Raw genomic sequence first — 23,757 nt, forward strand, 5'->3', positions numbered from 1 at the left:
TCAACTTTTCCCTGTCACCCACTGTGTCTCCGTGTCTACCATTCCTGTCACCCACTAGCTCATGGATACAGCATTCCCTTTGAAGCCACGCTTATTATTGTGGGCCACACCCACTATTCCAGGAGCGTGCTTGCCTTTGGCGCACAAAGTACCCCCCAAGTCATGGTGCCCCCCCTGTCATTTTTTTCTGGATCCGCCTATGGGGACATACGTACTAAGCCCTTGGAGAGTGAGAAATTGGCTATCAGTTGTTTGAAAAATGACAGTTAGGAGCTGGTTAGTTGGTACTTTATAACTCTCCACTTTATCTCTCTCTAAGGCTTAATACATAGATCACATAGTCTGATTATAATCTGATCGCTCTGTAAAAGAAACCTACAGTACGATACTTAATACCAGGCATAATTATATTAGTTTAAGACAACATCATTTAACTGAACTGAATAATACAAACAAAAATCTTTGAGCACAGACAGAAGGATCAGACTGGTCATTACAGTTATGATGGAATCTCCAAGTTTCAGAGGAATCCATCTCCATGGGGAAACATAGAAAAATGAATGACTGTATTTTCAAATGTTTTCATCAAAATCAAGCACACACATATACTGATGATTCACAGTTATACACAATTCAGTCACAGGATGATGACAGCTATAAAACCAAGAGTACTGGAAGGGGCAGTTTGGCATGATCCTATGTTTCCCCGCTTAGGTTTTATACATAGAGAAGATTAATATTACAGTAGGCTGATATTAGGTCTTACTCGTTATTCTTGACATAGGATTACCTGCACAGGAACTATATACACTTTTACTTTATACTGTATGTATAAACAGGGGGGCCAGAATGTTTTGAGGTTTAGGGGGCATAGAAACAATGACATTTTGGCGCTCCCCCCCCAAAAAAAAAAAAAATCCTCCTAACACCCACCCCCAGTGTGGGGCAGTGCTTACCTCCAGGCAACAACTCAAGTAAAAACAGCCCCATGTCTTGTCCGAGCCTGCTCTTCATAGATGCATTACTGGAAGGAGTTGTGGATGTCCCAGCAGGCTCAGCATGGCCACACCTCCTCCCAGTAATTCATCTGTGAAGACAGGACATGGGACAGGACATGGTGCACAGCAGGCTGTGGCAGCACACTTTTTAAAGGCGGAGTCAACCACGGGCATCGGTGGGTAAGCGCTCACCTTCACCTGTGCCTCTGTCACGTTTGGAGGGACATTTTGCCCCTTGCCCCTCCCCCCATGTTCCGACGCCTCCAAGAATGATTGGTATTAAAACTAAGTATAGTAACATAGTAACATAGTAACATAGTATCTGAGGTTGAAAAAAGACAATTGTCCATCGAGTTCAACCTATTTGTGGTGTCCTATGCATGATGATTTGACTAAAATTTCTGACTGATGCTGCTGTCAGCCATTGCATTTTATCCCTATTTATAGTAACTATAATGCATGACTATGCACCATACCCCTGGATATCCTTATCCAATAGGAATTTATCTAACCCATTCTTAAAGGTGTTGACAGATTCCGCCATTACAACTCCCTCGGGCAGGGAATTCCAAACACGTATTGTCCTTACCGTGAAAAAGCCTTTACGCCGTATTGTGCGGAATCTCCTTTCCTCTAACCTGAGCGAGTGTCCACGAGTCCTCTGTGTTGATCTAACCAAAAACAGGTCCCACGCAAGCTCTGTGTATTGTCCCCTTATATATTTGTAGATGTTGATCATATCCCCTCTTAGTCTCCGCTTTTCCAATGTAAACATGCCTAGTCTTTCAAGCCTTTCCTTGTATTCCATCGTCTCCATGCCCTTAATTAGTTTGGTCGCCCTCCTCTGTACCTTTTCAAGCTCCAGGATATCCTTTTTGTAGTACGGTGCCCAGAACTGTACACAGTATTCAAGGTGTGGCCTCACTAGTGATTTATATAACGGGAGTATAATACTCTCGTCCCTAGCATCAATACCCCGTTTTATGCATGCTAATATCTTATTAGCCTTCTTTGCTGCAGTCCTACTTTGGGTACTACTGCTTAGCTTGCTATCTATGAGGACACCTAAGTCCTTTTCCAGTACAGAATCCCCTAATTTTACCCCACTTAGTAGGTAGGTGTAATTTTTGTTCTTGTTACCACAGTGCATTACCTTACACTTGTCTGTGTTGAAGCGCATTCTCCATTTGGCTGCCCATGCTTCTAATTTAACTAAGTCGTTCTGAAGAGACTCGGCATCCTCCTCTGTATTTATAGCCTTACACAATTTGGTATCATCTGCAAAAATTGACACCATGCTCTCTAGACCTTCTGTTAGGTCGTTAATGAAAATATTGAACAATAGCGGTCCTAATACTGAGCCTTGCGGCACACCACTTAGCACTTCAGTCCAAGTTGAAAAAGATCCATTAACCACAACGCGCTGCTTCCTATTATCTAACCAGTTTTTGACCCAAGTGCATATTGTGCTTCCTAGCCCTGATTCTTGTAGCTTGTATATAAGTCTCATGTGTGGTACAGTATCGAACGCTTTGGCAAAGTCTAAAAAGATTACATCCACGTCTTTACCCTGATCTAGGTTTGCGCTTACTGTTTCATAAAAGCCAAGTAAGTTGGTTTGACAGGATCTGTCCTTCATAAACCCATGTTGATTCCTTTTAATGACCTTATTGGTTTCAAGGAACTTCTGAATACTATCTATTAGAATACCTTCCAATACTTTCCCCACTATAGATGTAAGACTAACTGGTCTATAATTACCTGGTTCAGCTTTACTTCCCTTTTTGAATATAGGCACTACTTCCGCTATACGCCAGTCTTTGGGAACCATACCTGATATAACTGAATCCTCAAAGATCAAAGATAGCGGTTTTGCCAGTTCAGAGTGAAGCTCCATTAGAACCCTTGGATGAATACCATCGGGCCCTGGTGATTTATTAATCTTTAAATGTTTTAATCGGTCACAGACTACTTCCTCGCTTAAATAAGTACCTATCAGTGTGATATTGTCATTATTGAGATTGTGTGTCAGTCCCTGAATTGGGTCCTCTCTAGTGAATACTGTTGAAAAAAACTCATTTAGTGTGTCCGCTATGTCATTATCATTTTTGCTTAAGACTCCCAACTTGTCTTTCAAAGGGCCTATACTCTCCTTTTTTAATCTCTTGCTATTAATGTATTTAAATAATTTTTTGGGATTCGCTTTGCTTTCCTTTGCTACTAGTTTTTCAGTTTCTACTTTAGCCGCTCTTATTTCCTTTTTGCAATTTTTGTTACATTCCTTATAGTGCTGAAATGACTCTGCTTCCCCGTCAGATTTGTATTTTTTAAATGCTCGCCTTTTCTTGCCCATAAGTTCCTTAATCTTTTTGTTAAGCCACATCGGTTTATGATTTTTATTCCCTTTTTTGCTACTCGTAGGAATATATTTGAGTGTATTTTTAGCTAGCAGGAATTTTAGTACCTCCCATTTCTCCGTAGTATTTTTTCCTAAAAACAAACCTTCCCATTCAATATCCCTGAAAAATACCCTCATCTTTTCAAAATTTGCTTTGCTAAAGTTTAAAGTCCTAGTTGAGCCAGTATAGGGCTGTTTGTAGAAACTGATATTGAATGTGACCATATTGTGGTCGCTGTTTCCTATAGGTTCCCCGATTATAATACCCGATACCAAATCCTGATTGTTTGTTAATACCAGGTCTAAGATTGCATTGTACCTAGTTGGTTCCTCAATTAGTTGGACTAGGTAGTTATCATTTAGTGTGTTTAAAAACATACTGCCCCTAGCAGTATCACATGAATCGTTTTTCCAGTTTATCTCTGGATAGTTAAAATCTCCCATCACTACTATGTCTCCTACTCCTGCTGCTTTTTCAATTTGCTTTAGTAACAATTCATCATCAGATGCGTTGATACCAGGTGGCCTATAGCATACACCCAATACTAACTTTTTTGTTCCTTTTTCCCTGCATGCAATTTCTACCCATAATGTCTCAACAGTGTCTACAGTCCCCTCCTGAATATCTTCCCATATATTAGGTTTTAAAAACGGCTTTACGTACAGACACACCCCTCCACCCTTTTTATTTAGTCTGTCTCTCCTAAACAGTGTATAGCCCTCTAGATTGACTGTCCAATCATGAGATACATCCCACCAAGTTTCAGCAATGCCTATAATATCATACTGTTTGCTTGCTGCAAGTATTTCTAGTTCACCCTTTTTACCAGTAATGCTTCTGGCGTTTACATACATACAACTAAGATAAGTATTTTCCCTTGCGTTAGGGACATCTTTCACCTTATGTGGCAAGGATGACCTGTAATCGTCATTGGTTAGTGCTTTGGTAAAATCCCTTTTAGTACCCATGTTAGTAACCTTACTGCCTGCTCTTACCCTCCCCCCAACTTCTCCCCCATTTCGTTTACTACCGCCATCCCCACTATTCTCACTGCATGACCCGTAGTTTCTAGCTAAACCCTCCCCCCAGGCTCCTAGTTTAAAATCTCCTCCAACCTTCTAACCATCCTTCCCCCCAGCACCGCTGCCCCCTCCTCAGTCAGGTGCAATCCGTCACGACAAAAGAGATGGCGCCTGACTGAGAAGTCCGCCCAGTGTTCCAGGAACACAAACCCCTCTTTCCTGCACCAATCCCTAAGCCACACATTTACCTCCCTAATCTCCCTCTGCCTCCCTGGACTAGCGCGTGGCACGGGTAATAATTCAGAGAATATTACCTTAGATGTCCTTGCCTTCAGTTTCTTTCCTAAGTCCCTATAGTCTTTCTTAAGGACATCCCACCTTCCGCTAACTTTGTCATTGGTGCCAACGTGCACCAAGACCGCTGGGTCTTTGCCAGCCCCTCCCAACAATCTATCTACCCGGTCCGCGATGTGCCGTACCCGAGCACCCGGGAGACAACAGACTGTACGGCGATCACGGTCCCGGTAGCAGATTGCCCTATCTGCCTTCCTGATGATAGAATCCCCTACCACCACCATTTGACTAGGTACCTCTCTATCTTTTATCCCAACCGTGCCAGAGGGACCGCACCTCTGGATGCTAGAGGGAGCAGTCTCCTCCGGCACCGTCATTTCTTCACTATCATCCTCCGATTCCTCGTCCAATTGGGCAAATTTGTTCGGGTTTGATAGTTCGGAGATGTCGTGCCTCCCCCTCTTTTTCTTCCTTCTAACTGTGACCCAACTGGCTACCTGATCATCATCCTCTTCTACCAGTGACCCCTCCCGCAACTCCTCCATATAAATGAGTATTGTATATAACAGCATCATTGACTTACAGACCAGGCAGTGCCAGTAAACTTAACTATGAGCCTGATTCTAAGTCACTGATGCAATATGTCAAACAAGTGACTATGTTTACAGTTGTGCAGGCGTAAGCCTAGGAGGCGCTGGTCAGATGGAGAAATTGCACCTGCCACAGGATCCGTGCAACTTCCGATGGTGCAACTTCCGATGGTGCAACCAATGGTGCGTATAAGTATGTACTAAATGGATTTATTGCGTGCTCAGGTGCTAGAAATGGGCTTCTCAGTTAGCTGCACAGATGAACGGGATCAGTACGTAATCCCGCTGGACGGGATCCCGGCTGGGATCCCGGCCAGCGGGATGTTGACCGTTTTCCAGATGAACACAAGGGAAGGAATTTGTATGCCATTTGCATAACCTCATAGATGGGTGACTCCCAATAGAAGCTGCTGGGTGTGACTCAGAGACAACCCTATATTTATGAACCTTACCATAGAAAGTGCAAGCTACTTTTTCTAGTATCTAGCAGGGGATTTGTTGAAAACAAAACATTTAAAAAGCTCGCAATGAGAGAAACTGTATCAATACTGGAGAAATGAAAGCATAGAGCAGACATCTATATAACAAAATAATCCAGGAACTGCACAGTTTTAATACACTTTCTTCTCTACACTTCCTACTATAGTTTTTTTTTCTTCAGTATTTTGCTTGAGGATTAAACAGGAAACTATGAATTTAATTTATGAATATCACAATAAAAAGTTTTTTTTGCTGCTGTACCTAGAGATAAAGACATATACTGTACAAAGTAAGTATAAACTCTCTTTTTAATGCATACCACCGGCAAATGCAGGATTTTTAAAATGGGGTTCGGCAAAATGCTGTGATTCACAGGTAAATCTGGAGGGGCCAGAGCCAAGATGACCTGATTCTACTGGAATTGTTTCATATTTGCTCCTCCCCCTTTCCATTGACCCGTGAATCATGGCATTTTGGCAAAAGGGGTGAGCCATATTTAACGGTACCCGCTTTCACAATTTTTTTTGGGGGGGGGATTGTGGGTACTCAAAAATCCCCTCTGCAAGCATCACTGCATACCCAGAGGTATTATGATTATCATACCATACAATTTCTGAATACAAATAACCAGTAATAGCTAAGTGCATCTTCATAAAAATGTTAGAAATTACTTTTCCCAAACTTGGTTGAGCACAGGTGAATTCATTAGTACCTGAATTTTATTTTAACCATATGCGCACATTCAGGGATATTCTTAATACCTTGGCTGTTTGGGAGTCTTGAGGACTATGGGGGTCATTCCGACCCGTTCGCACGCAGCGGTTCTTCACTGCGGTGTGAATGGTTTGGAACTGCGCATGCGCGGAGTGCACATCGCGCATGCGTGTCTTTTCCCGGCGACGTCCATGGCACACACAGCTAAAAAAAAAGACGCAGAGTCAATCGCAAGAAGATTGACAGCGGAGAGGCGTTCTGGGGCGGATACTCACTGTTGGACGCCGTTTTTGAGGAGTGGTCGTCCGAACGCAGGCATGTCATGTCTGATGTCAAACTTGGGAGGAACGTCGCTGGATCCGTCGCACAGGTTAAGTAGAACCATCCTTACTCTTCAGCAGCACAAAACTTTTTTAGCTTAGCAGGGCTGCACAAGCGTTCGCAGCCCTGCTAAGCTAAAATACACTCCCCCATAGGCGTGAATTAGTTGATTGCACCAGCAGCAAAAAGTTTCAGTCTGTGATCAACTCGGAATGACCACCTATGTTTTGAACCACTGCATTATGATATATATATATATATATATATATATATATATGTATATATATATATGATACTTTGACTATTAATGCCAAAAAAATTTATGCATTTAGTATTAAATATTAGCCATATATATGCCTGCATCTTAGTCATAGTTATGGCTTAATTTATTTATTATCAGTTATTTCTATAACACTATACAGAGAATAGAGTATTTCAGTCATTCACATCAGTTCCTGCCCTATTGGAGCTTACAGTGCATGTCCCCCACCACATGTACACACACACATACATTAGGGTTCACTTTTTTTTGGGGGGTGAGGGGGAGGGGGAGATGACTAAGCTGTGAAAAATTATAAATTGCGTGGTGATAAAGAACCAGCCAATCAGCTCCTAACTGCCGTGTTACAGGCTGGGTTTGAAAGATGACAGGAGCTGGTTGGTTGGTACTTTATCACAGTGCAATAAATAACTTTTCAAGGCTTAGTACATCTGGCCCTTTGTCTGTAGCCAATTACCTTATGTTTTTAAGTGGAAACTGATGCATCCGTGGGAAACTCACACAAACACAGGAAGAGCATACAAACCCCACACAGATAGGCCTTGATGGGGATCAATACTCAAGACTTCAGTGCTGGGACGCAGTAATGCTAATTATTACACCATCTGTGCTGCATGTCTTCCACATGTTTACCTGCACCTTCTGATTATAATATGCTATCATAGTATAGACAAAAACTGAAAACTTAAAATGTTGAAACGGGCAACACTGAACCTCACTGATTAGACAAGAATAGCTACACTCTTCTATAGCAGAAATACTTAACTGGGATGTATGTAGTCTGCAGTGGCGTGCAGTGAGGTCAGTGGCTGGTGAGGCACTGCAGTCATAATCTCTGTGGCGTCCAGACGATGTCATCTTCTGCCGCCGTGCCAATGCCCACTACTGCCGCCACTAATGGGTACCGACCCTGCCAATGGCCTACAAAATCGCCGCCATCAACTGCCTGACCCCCAGCCGCTAATCTGCATCTCAGTCTGATGCCGCCAGTGCCTGCAGCCTTCCTGCTCATCACACTTGTGATGAGCAGGCGGCTAATACATTGTCAATTTTTATAAATTTATGGGAGACAGAGAGGTGGAATATGGGGAGATGGGAGAGAGAGTTGAAATATGGAGACAGGAGGAATAGGGATAGACGACAGAGTAGGAATAGGGGAAGATGGCAGAGAGAGAGGAATAGGGTGAGAAGGAAGAGAGATGGAATAGGGGGCAGAAGGAAGATAGAGAAGGAATAGTGGGAGATGGGAGAGGAGGAATAGAGGAGATGGCAAAGAGAGAAGAGAAATAGGGGTATATGGGAAAGAGGAGTAGCAAGGAAACAGGAGAGAGAAATAGAGGGAGATGGCAGAGAGAGAGAGAGAGAGAGAGGAGGAATAAGGAGAGACTAGAGAGAGAGAGGGAGGAGGAGCAGGCGGGAAGACTGGGAGTAGCAGTGGTGGAGAGCAGGGGGCAGGATTGGAGTAACAGTAGTGCAGAATAGGGGGTCAGGCAGGGAGTAATAGAAGGGGGGGGCAGGATGGGAGTACTGGTGGGAAGAAGTGGGCAGTATGGGATCTCACCTCCTCTTATGCAGCTCCCGGGTCCCAGCCACCGTTGCTCCTTCCATGCAAGCTCACACAGGACATATGGAAAATATCCCATGTATATCACAGAAATAGTAAAGTGACAACCAGCTTGCAATTAGCATTAAAATCACATATGTTTAAAAAGTACATGAAGTAATATGTAACAGTTTATGCCCCCCTGTTCCAATAATACAGAATACATGTCAGTATACCTGTTCCTAGTATAGTCCGTGGGGGGTGATAGGCAGTCTATTGATGAGCACAAAATCAGCAGCATTGGATAGTTACCGCAGCTGATGGTAGGGTCACAAAAGAACAAAATCGCTTTCTAGCGGCCGGGATCCCGACGTCGGTATGCTGACTGCCAGGATCCCGGCCGCCAGTCAACCATACCCAATGCATCTGAATGACTACTTGTACCTGGTGTAGGATTGTGACCCTACCATCAGCTGCGGTAACTATTCAATGCTGCTGATTTTGTGCTCATCAATAGACTCGGTGGTCTTCAGTTTGCCGGCTGTCGGGATCACGGAGCACAGTATACCGGTGCCGGAATCCCGACAGCCGGCATACCGACACTTTTTCTCCCACTTTGGGGTCCACGACCCCCCTGGAGGGAGAATAGATAGCATGGCGTGCGCAGCGCGCCACCGTGCCCGCAGCGTAGCGAGCCAGCAAGGGGCTCATTTGCGCTCACCACACTGTCGGTATGCCGGTGGTCGGGATTCTGGCGCCGGTATGCTGGTCGCCTGGAGCCTGGCTGCCGGCATACCCTACTACACCCCAATAGACTGCCTATCACCCCCCAGGGACTATACTAGGAACAGGTATACTGAAATGTATTCTGTATTATTGGAACAGGGGCATAAACTGTTACATATTACTACATGCACTTTTTAAACATATGTGATTTTAATGCTAATTGCAAGCTGGTTGTCATTTTACGATTTCTGTAATATACATGGGATATTTGCCATATTAAATTGTTTTAGTATATTAACCATGACAACTTTTATATTATTATATCATTATATGTTATTCTATGGAGTGCTTTTTCATCATGTATTTTTTGGTAGGGGAGAGAGATAGAGAGAGACAGAGACTGACATATGGAGAGAGAGAGGCATGGAGAGACAGACACAGGGAGAGACAGACATGCAAAGAGAGAGAGAGAGAGAGAAAGACAGACATGAAGAGAGTGATATGGGGAGGGGGAGGGAGACTGGTTTGGGAAGGGACTCAGAGAGAGGGACACAGAGAGAGAGAGAGAGAGAGAGAGAGAGAGACAGCTAGACACATGGAGAGAGAGAAAAACAGGCATGGGGAGAGAGGACAGTGCCTACTTACCTGATCAGCCGGCCAGCCAGCCCCCTCCAGCATGCCAGTCACGGACCTGCTGCAGAGTCACTTCCTCACCTGACCTCTGAACTCTTAAAGGCCCATGGGAACTGCCTGAGAGGAGCTGTTGGGTGAGGAAGTGACTCTGCAGCTCCCCCTACGTACAGCAAGCCCATCCTCCACACAAGGATAATGAGGCTGTTCTGCAGCTGCTCATTACAGACTGTGCCTGCCCTGCTGCCCTGAAGTCCCCCGTCTCTGGTAAACATCGTAGGGGGAGGGGGGTGACAATCGGCAGCCACTGGTGCGATGGGGAGGGCATTGTTTGCGGCAGTCAGCCCGGGAAGGGGGGTGGCTTAGCATCCTGGCAGTTCAATCCACCCCTGCTGCCACTGGCCAATCATTCAGTGACAGGGGCATGTTCTCATATATGAGAGCACGCCCCTTGTCACAGTGGCACTTCTAGAGGTGCCGCTTGCAGGGCTTTTTGTAATGGGCTTTTACTGCCCGATGCCTGGCCCCGCCCCCCCCCCCCCACTTCCGGCCCTTTCACATAGCCATCGGGAGGCACCAAGAGCGGTGCCTCCGATTCACAAGAAAAACTGTTTTTTTTACATAAAAAGATGATCAAAATAATATAAAGTCTAAGCACATACTTATGACACATCATATGTGTCATAAGTATCTTTTTTCTAATATTTTAATCATTTATGACAGGGGAGGCACTGCCTCCCCTGCCTCCCCTGACTGCACGTCCCTGGTAGTCTGAGCCACAGTGTGGCATGTTGTGTATTGCACTGTACCTGTCTCCTTCCAGGTGACACACATATTTCCCAATTGCGCTCCAGTCAAATGCTCCAGGTTGATTCATGAGCCATAAATTAAACTCCTCTCAGTTTTTATCAGTAAAATCAGTGACCATGATGTCCTTAAAGCAGCGTTTTTCAACCGCTGTGCAGTGGCACACTAGTGTGCCGCCAGCAGTTGTCAAGTGTGCCGTGGATCCAGCGGAGTCAGAGCTGCCTTCAGTTCAACAGAATGGCCGGGCAGCGCTGGGCTCTCCCAGGCGGCTCAGACGTGCCACAGCCATGACCTATGGAGAAGCAGCAGCTAGACATCATAGGTCACACATGCTGTGTTGCCGTCCTGCAAGACCGTCTGCATGCCCGTCCACCAGCCAGCCATCACGCCCCCACACGCTGCTCAATGCTCTGCATAGTGAGTGTGACTGTACAGCCCCAGCTGATGAGGGACAGGGACAACAATGAGCTTCTGCTACAGACAAGAGGTAGGGACCAATGTTTGTTATTTTATTTTTTATGTGGGGGCCAATGTGATAGTTATTTTTTTCTACAGAGAGAAATACAATTTTTTTTCTGTGAGGAGCAATGTGATTGTTTGTTGTTTTCTGTGGGGGCCATTAAATGTAATTGTTTGTTTTGTGGGGGACAATGTGTGTGTTTTTTTACGTGGGGGACAATGGTGTGCCTTGGCAATTTTAAAAACTTTTCAGTGTGCCGCGAGTTGAAAAAGGTTGAAAATCACTGCCTTAAAGGCTATACATGCTGATAGGAGCTGGTAGATGGTTGGAGCAGTCCCAATATCTATCAGAGTTTCACCTTTCACTCTACCTGCACATGAAAAAATGAAAGAGAAAATAAAACTGAAAAAAAATAAGGATACAAAGATTTTCAGACATCCTTCATGGGGGAAATGTAACAGCCAGCAAGATTCAGTCCACAATGCAATTTCAACGAGTCTGCCCAATGTTTTAAAATAGCAATCATTTCAAAGGCAAAACCAGGTTGGTGATTTAAAATATTGGGATTTAGTTGGACATTTACTAAGCAGTGATAAGAGCGGAGAAGTGAGCCAGTGGAGAAGTTGCCCATGGCAACCAATCAGCACTGAAGTAACATCTATAATTTAATTTGCATACTATAAAATTATACAGAGCTGTAGATGGGGCAACTTTTCCACTGGCTCACTTCTCTGCTCTTATCACTTCTTAGTACATGTCCCCCCCTTAGTCCTAATGTCGACATTTACAATGTTGATATTCATAGTATCAACAACACAATGTCAACAGTTATGATGTCAGTGTTGAAAATGTCAGTATTGAGCATGTCGGCATCTGCAGAATATTAACATATTTACAATTTCAAGTGAAATGTTGACATGCTGCAGGAAGCTGAGTTTTAGGCTGTGGTAGTGGAGGTTAGGATTAGGCACTAGGGTGAGTGTTAGGGTCAGGACTGTTATCAGAAATAGTGGGACCCTGGGATGACAAGATAGGCAGGGCCCCTGGGGGTGGAGCTGTTGACAAAGTGGGTGGAGCTACAGTGGGGTGTGGCATCAATTGGTGCATAAACCAGTAGCTTTTAAAAAACATTGTCAAAGTTTGGGCTGTGTGGCTGGGTGTTATTATGACATGTCAATCTATCATATAAATTATGATACCCTAGCCCTGCCTCAGCCACCTCAGTATGAAACGTAAATATCCTCAAAGCATTACCACCACACACACACACACACACACACACACACACACACACACTGGGCCAGCGCTACCTGCTCACCTAGGTCTGCAAAGCAGGGAGGAGCTGGGCTGGAGAGGCACCTGTCAAACTGTATGACAGGCAAAGGCCCCAGCAGCATGAACAGCAGGTCCTGCTTCTCCCTCTCTAGTTCTCTGTCTCCTTGTTGATTGTGTTTTGCTGCTGCCAACTGCTGCAGCCTGCATATGTCAAATTGTGTAACAGGCAGCAGTAACCGCAGCATGAAGAGCAGCTTCTCAGTCTGCAGTCCACCAGCGCCTGCTTCTTATAGGTGTGTGACGGCCCACAAGCCCACCCGAACCAGTAGACATCCCAGGGTGCTTGGTCAGAGAGATGACATGGCCTCCCCCCAGAGACATTCAGGTAACTGCTCTCCAAGGAACCTCATAGCACTGAGTGTAAGCTCTTCTGTACAGTCTCATTGTGCTGCTCATATCTCTCTCTCCATGGCTGGGATGTAATGGGAGCCAATAATGCTGGATAATTACAAAATTATCGCACTACATCGGACATACGTCTATTTCCCGGAACCCAGAGAATGTAATGGCGTGCTTCTATTTCCCGGCTTCCGATTGTGCTTCTATTTCCTGGCTTCTGCGTATCGCATCTGAGGTGTCATGGTATTTAGGCTAGAAAACGTCCGATATTTGAGGACCTGCCAGAATGTGCATCATTTTCTGACCTTCTGGAATGCGGTTTTAAGTGTAGGAGGTCCACAGTGAGAGAGAAAGTCACCAACTGGCCCCCAAAAGTCACATGATTGAAGCATCACACACCCTATATTAACCCCACACCCTCCATTTTGTCTTTTGAAGGGTTGTAGGCATTTTGAAGAAGAGTAGGAGGTTTAAGAGTTAGGAGTTAGCAGTGGTTGGAATTTTCTGAGGAGGCATGGCATCAAGACACGTGAGTAGAAAGAGGAGGAGGAGGCTGGTAGAAGAGGAGGCCATATCCCAGTAGTACCCTGTGTCTGACATAGAGGCAGGAAAGGAGGAGGAGGTGCAGGAGACTGCTGTGGAGGACACTGACAAGCAGAATGAAGAGACTGGGACTTTAGCACATGGCAGGACTAGGGCTGTGCACAGTGCAAAATATTCATTTGAGGAGAACTGCACCCTAGTCCATGTCATGGTGCAGGTGTACTCATGTCTGCTGGGTGCCCAGCATACAGGACTCCTGTGTCCCGGAAGAAGGCCATGTGAAGATCAATCCAGGATGCAGTTGGCTCCTGCTGTTGGGACCTGAAGAATGTGAAGAAGAGATATGGAGACATCAAGAGAATCCTGAAGGCTAAGATGGCTGAGGAGCACCACCAGAGTCTCAGGACAGGAGGAGGACAAGCCCCACAGGTTCACTACATGGCCAACAAGTTCAAACAGATCATCACTCCAGAGGTCCTCCCAGGAGTGCATATAGTGGACATGGACTGTCCAGCGACCCCACCTTGTCCTGGTAAGTTAACAGAAAATGTTGATTATCATATGAATACCTTTCACACTTGATAAAAGATTTTTTTCCCTCCACTGTAGGCCAGCGCAGAGCTCAACCAAAAAAGCAGCAGCAAGCGGAACAGAGGAGGCTGCTAAGTGTGGTTTAAAAAACACACACACATTACACTTATTACATGGATCTGTGGCCATATGTAAGGCCACAGACCCTTCACACACCCTTCTTTAAAATACAATTGTGGCATATTAAGGCCTGCAACCATAACATTACTTAAGGTGGACACAACCAAATCAGGGTTTAAGAGACTTATACTGATATGTGAAGTAGCGTTTTTGTTAAAACTAGGGCCCCTGAAAAGAGATTTCACAATCCATGTATATACTGTAAAGTTAATTTAATTCACTCAGCTAGCATGTTTGTTTGGTTTTTTAACATGTGCATTAGTAGGCATTTCAGAGAAGTGTAGTTTGTTTTTAGTCCCCATTACAAGTGTATTTATTTCATAATTTTTTGATTCCTTTGCAGGACCTTCTCATGTGCTCCCAGCAACGCTGTTCCCCATCACCATCTGCTCTAGGTCTGCCAGTTCCAAGGCTGGTGGCTTATTCAACAGGGGAAGATGAGTTGGAGGATAACAACACCACCATCATCCTCACTCCCGTGAAGCATATGCCCCATGTGCCACCGCCACAGCAGCCACAACCACCACCACCACCACCGCCCAGACCACAGCCCAACATTACTAAACTGGATGAGATCGCCATCTCCCTCCACCAATTGCAGGAACACCACATGGCATTTATGGGGCACCAGACCAGCCAGCCTACATTGGGGTGTAAATGCGGTGGATGAATAGAACTGGGATGGTGGCATAGGGCACCCATATCCTGTTGGCCTTGCAGATCAATAATCACCTGCAGGAATTGACCCAAGTCACACAGGAGCGGGTGGAGGTAGCCCAAGATCAACTGCAGGCATCCTAGGACTACACGAAGGCCATCCAGGAGCACACCATGATGTTTGCGGCCCTGTAGAGGGAGCTGGGATCTCAAAAAGCAGTCCATGAAGGGCCAAGTACATGTCAGAGACAGGGTGAATGTCAGAGACTTGGTACCAAGTAGTTGACATTACCCAGAACAGAGGCGCATAGTCTAACATGCCAGGAGGTCTTCACCAGGAACCACGCAAGGGAATATGGTCTTCGCGGCACCCGACATGCAGGTCACGGCCCTCTGTCTGGGTCACTTAGTACCTGAGCTGTACTAGGGTTATGGCAAAGATGATGATCGAGTAGTCCAGACGTTATCAGCAGGACCGCCGTAACACACAGGCACAAATGGGAACTGAAGAGGGTGACGGGGAGCTCACGGCCAGATGGTATGCTAATGCCATGGAGATGGTTCGGTAGCGGGAAACACTAGGAGAGGTACAGGAGGTAGTGGTACACGGACGTACAGACTGGGATAGGGTAGACAGGTAAATGGGGTAGACCGAAATCGTTAATCCAGGGAACGTCAGCAGATGGAGAAGGTGGAATAATGCTGGAACAAGGCAGAGTATCCACTTGATAGCTGGAACCAAAGAAATGAACCATGGAGCAGAACACAGGAAGCATTAGCTATAACTGGCCAAGCATCTTGGGATTGAAAGGCTTAAAAAACAGGCTGGACCAATTAGACGAGAGCACCAGACAGGCCCCCCAGTAATTGATATATCATGCAGCTGCAGTGCAGACTGATCAGGCTGAAAGGATGAATAGTAGGATTTCAGGTAACTAGCTGTAATTACAGAATGTAGACACCTGTGGAGTCAGTTGCTGAATGCAGGAGCTGAAGCACTGGGAGACAACTATGCAGGAGCTAGCTGTGATCTGTAGTTCCACAGAGTGGAGCAGAGGTAAGTCATAAGAATAACCAGCAAAACATGAGTAATATTAGTTAACAAGGTACTCCACATCAGCTGTGCAGCTAGTATCCTAGTTACCAGGAACAATCTGAATACAAAGAAGAGAGAGCAGCAGCATCCAGGTGCTTGATCAATGCTGAAAGCAGAACTGACAGATTTGCTGATGCTGCACATGATAGTACAACAACGGCCAGCTTCCTCCACTTCGGCACACAGAGTGGTTCACCAGCCGGTGTAGTGCCCGCAGGGGGAGGGGCAGAGGTGTAGCGTGTAGCCACAGTGCCCGGAGCATATGCATGCTGTGCCCTCCCAAGTGTGTATGTGGGGTTAAATTAAAGGGGTGTTTCCCCATGGCTACCCTTGCCCCGTATCTCCCCAAGACTACCCCCCATGTATCTCCCCAAGACTGCCTCCCCCTGTATCTCCCTAAGATTGCCTACACCCCTGTGTATCCCCATGGCTGCCTCCCCCGCTTTATGTCCCCAAGGCTGCCTCCCCCCTGTGTATCCCCATGTCTGCCTTCCCCCTGTGTATCCTCATGGCTGTCTCCCCCCTTAGTGTCCCCAAGGTTGCCTTTCCTGCATCTCCACATGGCTGCTTCCCTTCCCCACCGTGTCTCCTCATGGATTCCACCTCTGAGTCCCTGCATGGCTGCCTCCCCCCCCCCATCTCCCCATGGCTGACTGCCCCCACCTCCTGTGTCTGGTCTTTGGCCCTCTTTGCATCTCTGCATGGCTTACCTGACCTGCCCTCTTCCTGGATCACTGCTGGGGTCGCCTTGGAAAGCTTTCATTCATCCTTCCCATCACGCAGTGCAGCCGCCATGGCTTAGTGACATGCGCAGCATGTAGCTCTTGGCCCGGTGGGACTGCGGTGCCATTGCCACAGACAGGCGCCTGGAGCATGAGCTACACTTGCGCCGCCCTTGATATGCCTCTGGGAGGGTATGATATTGAGGGGTCACGTGGCTTCCTCCTTCCAATGATTTTTTGTTTTTTCACCCTGCTTAGTTTTCTTTCAAACTACTATATTCTGTTTACATTTGTGGCCATTTTTAATTAATGATTAAGTAAAGTGTCCTTTTAAAAAATGTGTTTGTGTTTTAAAAGTTAATTTGAAAGTCACGTTTTTATTTACCTCTAATGAGTTGTCTTTGTACGTTTAGGTAGATACACTTTTTAGGGGGTATTTTAAAGGAATTGGGTTTTGTAGCAAATGTAAAAACATGGGCCCTCATTCCGAGTTGATCGCTCGCAAGGCGATTTTAGCAGAGTTACACACGCTAAGCCGCCGCCTACTGGGAGTGAATCTTAGCTTCTTAAAATTGCGACCGATGTATTCGCAATATTGCGATTACAAACTACTTAGCAGTTTCAGAGTAGCTTCAGACTTACTCGGCATCTGCGATCAGTTCAGTGCTTGTCGTTCCTGGTTTGACGTCATAAACACACCCAGCGTTCGCCCAGACACTCCTCCGTTTCTCCGGCCACTCCTGCGTTTTTTCCGGAAACGGTAGCGTTTTTAACCACACGCCCCTGAAACGCCGTGTTTCCGCCCAGTAACACCCATTTCCTGTCAATCACATTACGATCGCCGGAGCGAAGAAAAAGCCATGAGTAAAAATACTATCTTCATTGTTAAATTACTTGGCGCAGTCGCAGTGCGAATATTGCGCATGCGTACTAAGCGGAATTTCACTGCGATGCGATGAAATATACCGAGCGAACGACTCGGAATGAGGGCCATGATTTAGTGAGTACATTTGACCTAATGGCTTAATATGATGTCCTTTTACACATGCATGTATAAATGTGTCCTCCTACATCTTTGCTGCAGTCAAGCTAAACAGATGCAATGTTCATCTTTTTGCACATTTAACCCCTGAAAATGTGTCATAGACACAAATTAATGTAATAACTCACACAAGCAGATCCAGCCAGGGCCGTCTTTTTGTATGGGCTCAATGGGCTCTTGCCCAAGGGCCCCAGGAGTAAAAGGGCCCTAGGCTGATAGCTGAGGGTCCCCTCTTTCCAGGGGTACCAGATTTTTTAAAATCGGCCCTGTGGAACTGGAGATATTTGACTTGAAAGCAGTGGTCCCCAACCAAGCCTGTTAATTGCTCTTTCCAGCCTGATATCTCGGATTTTGTCAGACATAGAGTATTTCTGAGGGTATAATCCTAAAGCTGCGAATCTCCCCTTTTGGTGGACACTGGCAGCTTGTCTCTACTATGCCCAGAACCAGAGATATAAGCCTTCAAGAAGCCGGTCCCTGCTCTAGCTCCACACGCCTAATATGCAGTTTTAGATTTTCATTTGTGAATTGCTTTGGCCCCTGAACTCTGATCCCCAAGTTCCCAGTACCTCCTAAAAGGTGGAACTCTCTAGTTTTTTAACCCATTCAAAGCTAAGAAATATATTTTCAGGAACTTGAGATATCTGCAGTCAAGCAAGCTGCCCTCCCACTGGAAAGTGATAAATATTAAGCCCACTCCACTATCCACCCCTCCCCTACGTGTTAAACACCCCCTACCACCCTGGAAGTCATGTACCAGGACTTCTTCATTCAGCCCAATGCCCCATTATACATTTTAGCCCCATCTGTGCAGTAAAGGAGTAATTAGAGAAATTACTGCTCCAGGTCCTACATGCTGAGTTGAAGATAGAACACCCCCTACCGCCCGTTGGACATCAAAGCTGCCGCTGATAGCACCCCCCATCCCTACCACTGGAGGATGGGTAGGGGCCCCAGTGCATTTCTGTGCCCAGGGGCCTACACTGCTGTTAAGACAGACCTGGATCCAGCTGAAGCCAATGATATGTGACATGCCTATATTCTGTGTATAATTGAGACTGTATCGTCATCCTAAATTATGGTACATAACATTTTGTGCCGATACACTTGCAATTATACACAGAATATAGGCATGTCGCATATTATTGGATTCTGCTGGAACTGCTTGTACAACTTAATACATTTATATGCCTTTAATACACATTTCCTGTAAAATCACGTGTACAGTACGTGGAGCATTTTTACAGATCAAGTTTTTTTTTCAATCATAAAGGTTTTTTTTTATTGAGACGAAGTGAATATACAAGTCGATGTAAAGCAATATAGAGAACAATTGTACATAGGATGTTTACAAGAGATCAGCAGTAGTAGGAAAACCAAAATATGTTTGCATACCAGAAATCAAATTTGAAAAAAACATTTCAATATCAAATTTTGAAAATTGGATCACAACAAAAATAAAAACTGTAATAAACGAGTAGTAGAAGTGTCTATATGAATCTTATTAATTGCAACATCGTAGAAGTGCCAGAGGGAAATAGCCAAGTAGGGACAATAGAATAAAAGAAGGACTGCAAAGTATCTATTTAAGCGTTCTTTCGCATTGTGGATGGGGGTGATTCAGACCTGATTGCTGTGCTGCTAATGTTGCTGTCCTGCAAGTTTGTGATCGCATGTGGGCAGCTGCAAATCCGTTTGCATCTCACTCAGCGTGTGCAGTGTGTACACAGCCCAGGACTTACTCCTACAGTGCTAAAAGTACTCCCTGATCGAATCAGGACCTGACCGCGAGGGTACTTTTCAGGTACCCTGTTTGGGTGTGGCTCCTCCCCATGGTGATGTGGCTCCGCCCCCTGGTGACATCAAAGGTCCCTTGCCCCACTCCGATTTAGAACCAACCCTTGTTGTTTGTGTGGAGATGTGCCATGTATCACAGGGCACATCAGTGCAGCGGCGGGTGTCTGGTGCAGGGACCGCGTATTGATTCCCTACACCGGACCTGAAGCGGCGATGGAGAGTGCCGCGGCAGTGGCGCTTTAAACTTGGCGCCAATTTGGCCTCTGGCCTGTGGCTAATTAGGGGGCACTAGGCCCAGCAAATAGTGTTCCCCCCTCCTGTGAATAAGGGTGGTGCTGGGCACTAGGCCCAGACCACTCCAGCGTGTACTAGTAGGCAGGCCCGCTTGGCCTGAGCCCCTGGTAAGTTACTGTACGGGAGGTGGGTAGGCTGTGTGGCACCCACTCCCCAGAAAGTAGGTAGGGAATTAAAGGGACAGCACCATTTGATCTTGTACTGTGATATTGTGATGTGCGTTGTTATCGTGCAGGGCAAAGTGCTTGTTTTAATGTTTGTGCATAGAGTTTGTGTTGCACCACCCACACCTGAGCTAGTTTGAGGGCTCTGTTAATGAAGCTAGTGTAGCGGATGCACACTAGGGTAGAGTTAGGCCCTGCACGGCTGTTGTTTGTTTTCCTCCTTACAAGGACCTGTAAGTGAAGAGAAATATTGCAGTACAAGATTGGCAACAGTGAGAATCTGTGTCCATCTGTCCCTCTGTCTGTCTGTCTGTCTGTCTGTCCCCTGAGCGCCAGTTCAGTGGACCTTGCACGGCCGTGCGAGGTCCAGAATACAACTCAGCGTGAAAGCGCTTTTTGGTGAAAAATTGGGTGGCTGAGGCCTTGTACCGATGATGATTTTCACTTACCCGTTGAGGGTCGCCGCCACCCTGGGAGTATCCTCTTTCCTTTTGGGAAAAGAGTTGCTACTCCTTAATTTATCTCCTTTCCTCCCCAGTTCGGCTGTCATATGCATATGCAAGGGGATCGTCATATCCGAGTCCAACTGAAGGTACAAGGTCCGTTGAAGATTCCTTGACCTGAAGGTGAGAGAGTGCACCTGGTAAGTAGTGAATCTACACCTGCATGGCAGCAGGCACTACACCGCACCGCCACTCTCACATTTGCAGGGACCTTCTCCTGGATGTGCTGCGACTGCATCTTCATCAGTGATTCAGTGTGTGGTAACTGGTAAGTATATGTTTAGTTTAATTGCCATTCCAAGCCTGGGCTTGTTCTTTCTCCTCTCGTCCTCCCCTCTCCCTCACCACTTTCCCCTCTCTCTCTCTCTCTCTCTCTCTCTCTCTCACCCCTCTCTGGGCTTAATTCAGACCTGCTCGCTAGGCTGAATTTTTGTACAGCCTGCAATCAGGTCTGCACTGTGCATGCGTATGCACCGCAATGCGCAGACGCGTCGGTCCGCAGCGACTGGGAGCGATGGGCAGCGATGGGATGGTGTGAGAAAAGCGATTGCACGGGCGATTGCAAGGTGACTGAAAGGAAGAGGCCGTTTGTCTGTGGCAACTGATTGTTTAAGGAGTGTCCGGAGAAACGCAGGAGGGACCAGGCGTTTGGAGGGAGGGTTTCTGACGTCATCTCTGGCCCTAATCATCACACTGGAAGAGTAAGTCCTGGTCTACTCAGAGACTGCACAAACTTCTGTTTGTGCACCTCTCCTGCACATGTGATCGCACCCCTGCACAGCGATTTTCCCCTCCCCCTGTAGGCGGCGACTACTTGATCACAGGGATGCAAAAAATGCATCCTAGCAATCAGGTCTGAATTAGGCCCTCTATCTCTTCTCTCACCCTCTCACCTCCCGTTTCTCTCTTTCTCCCTCACCTCCTCTCTCTATCTGTCTCCCCTTTCTCTCTCTCACTCCTCTCTCCCTCACCATCTCTCTCTACCCTCTCTCCCGCTCCTCTCTCTACCTCTCTGTTCTCTCCCACCCCTCTCTCCCATCTCTCTCTCTCTCTCCCCTTTCTCCCTCTCTATCTCTCTCACCCCTCTCTCTCCCTCACCCCTCTCTCCCATCTCTGACTTCCAAATATCCCCCAGCCCCCACTTCCCCCTGGTCCCATATTCTGAACTGGAGTCAAAGGCAGTGGTGGGATTCAAATAAATTAATAACAGGTTCTATATCCTAATGACCATTTTAAGTATACCATAAGATAACCTGAAAGGTAGTTTAATAATTCATGCAGTAAATACTCAAATAAGAACAATAAAAGAGGTACACAAAACTAGATTGTTATAAGAGTTGTAAAATACCTGACAAACTGTTATTGAAGATATTTCCCTATTGCTGTTTGATTGGCGTCCTCACTTACAATTTTCTTTGCTTTTAACCGAGCATCATTGGCTGTGTGATTTATCCTTAACCATCTTTTGACTGTAGGAGTAGGATTCCATACCTTTAGCGGTAGGCCGATTAGACTAATAGTCATTATGTTTGATATATTAGAAACACTTAGGCGACTTCTCTTCTCGGAACATATAATGTTCATCTTTGAAAAAACCCTTTCTGCTTCTGCTGATCTTACAGCAATTGTTCTGACAATATTTTTAGCTCTTTGAACAGTTTGAGGAATTGAATAGTTCTGGGAATTTTTTTAAACATTTTCCACAAAATCTCGAAACTCATTAATATTAATTTGGTAATTGAAAATGTCATTAAACACAAGCAATTGCTCTTCAGCTGCTTTCCATGTAACTAGTACTTCTTCAATATTCCAGTAATCTGGTTCCAAAAAAGTGAGAAATTATAATTTATTATTATCTTGAAATTGGCTACAAGTTGCTTTTAAATGTCCACAATCCATTAGTCTTTTTTTCAAATTCTTTACGATCTGTTCTAAAAGTCTTTCCCGAGGAAGCCTGACAACTCGATGATTTTCTCCAAATTCTATATTTTTGTAGGTTTCTGAAGTAATTATTTCATTGACTTTTTTCGTATGGACCCTTTTCTTTTTCAAGCATTTGAAATGCTCTAATAGAGCGTATCACAAGTTTTTTTTGCCTTTATTATGTCTGTATTTCTTGCTTGCAGTGCCTTTGAAAGCAGACTAATTTTGTTTAAAATATCAATCATCAATGCCAAATCATTTATAAAAAATATATTTTCAAGACTGGTAGCCATACCCAAATTCTTTGGATTTGAAGAAAAATAGTGATGTAGCGCATGATAAGCGTTCCACACAGCTAGGGTTGACCTTAAACTACAGGCAGCCCATCTTGGTCCCAAAACTCTACCAATCTTTATAATTTCAATTCCAAGTTGTTCAGATATTTTGGTAAATTCAATTTGGTTCTTATTGGATTGATGAAAAATAGTATATATCTTATCAATGAATATTTTGAAATGATTTACTTGCTTTACTTCCTTTATCGAGTCATCTAAAACAAGTTGGAGGCGATGGTTTAAACAGTGCTATATTATTATGTTTGGAAACTCTTTTGCTGTCCTAGTGCTTACTCCAGATTTTCTCGCAAGCATAATGCTTGCACCATCAGAGCAAAATCCTATAAAAAAAATTTGTAGGTAGTTCTTAGTAAGCCCAACATTATTTAAACTATCCATAACTGTAGAACATATTGTTTCTGCATCTTGTTTTTCCAATTCAACTAGCTCAACGAAGGTCGTTGGTGATGAAACTGAATCCTCAACTTTTAAGAAAAGTATAATAACTGGTTTGCAAGATATCGTTGAAGCTTCATCAATAATCAAACATATTTTCTGATTATTTTCAGTAATTTTAGTAAATATTTATTTTTTAATTTCCTTTGCAATAAGATCAACTATTTTCACAGCAGTTTTACGTGAATGTAATCCTACTCCCATATCTAATCCATTTTTAATTTGCAGTTCAATCTCATCTTCTATGTCTGAAAATGGTTTACATCTTTGTGACAGGCTGTAAACTGTATTAAATACTCTACAAGTAGTACTTAAATATTTTTCATGCATTGTGTCTATTACTTTTGTTATAGAATCCTGCTCACATTTTATGAAGTTGTCTTTACAAATGTTATGAGCCTTTGATGAAAAATGTTCTTTCATTTTTTTCCTCAGAGAAGCTTGTTGTACCACTTTATTTTTCCCTGATGCCTCAATCTGAAAACCTGCCCACTCTTTTGAAACATGAACACTTTTCTCTTTTATGAGGCCATATTTGGCACAATAATCGAAACCTGTTTGTTAGAAATTCCCAGT

At 44.9% G+C, this 23,757-nt stretch overlaps 1 pseudogene; it reads right to left on the reverse strand.

The window, feature by feature from the left end:
- The window catches only part of LOC135057336 (nicotinamide N-methyltransferase-like), a 30,567-nt pseudogene that overhangs the window by 1,745 nt on the left and 5,065 nt on the right, over positions 1-23,757 (reverse strand).

This window comes from Pseudophryne corroboree, chromosome 3, assembly GCF_028390025.1.
Source record: "Pseudophryne corroboree isolate aPseCor3 chromosome 3, aPseCor3.hap2, whole genome shotgun sequence".
Taxonomy (NCBI): Eukaryota; Metazoa; Chordata; class Amphibia; order Anura; family Myobatrachidae; genus Pseudophryne; species Pseudophryne corroboree.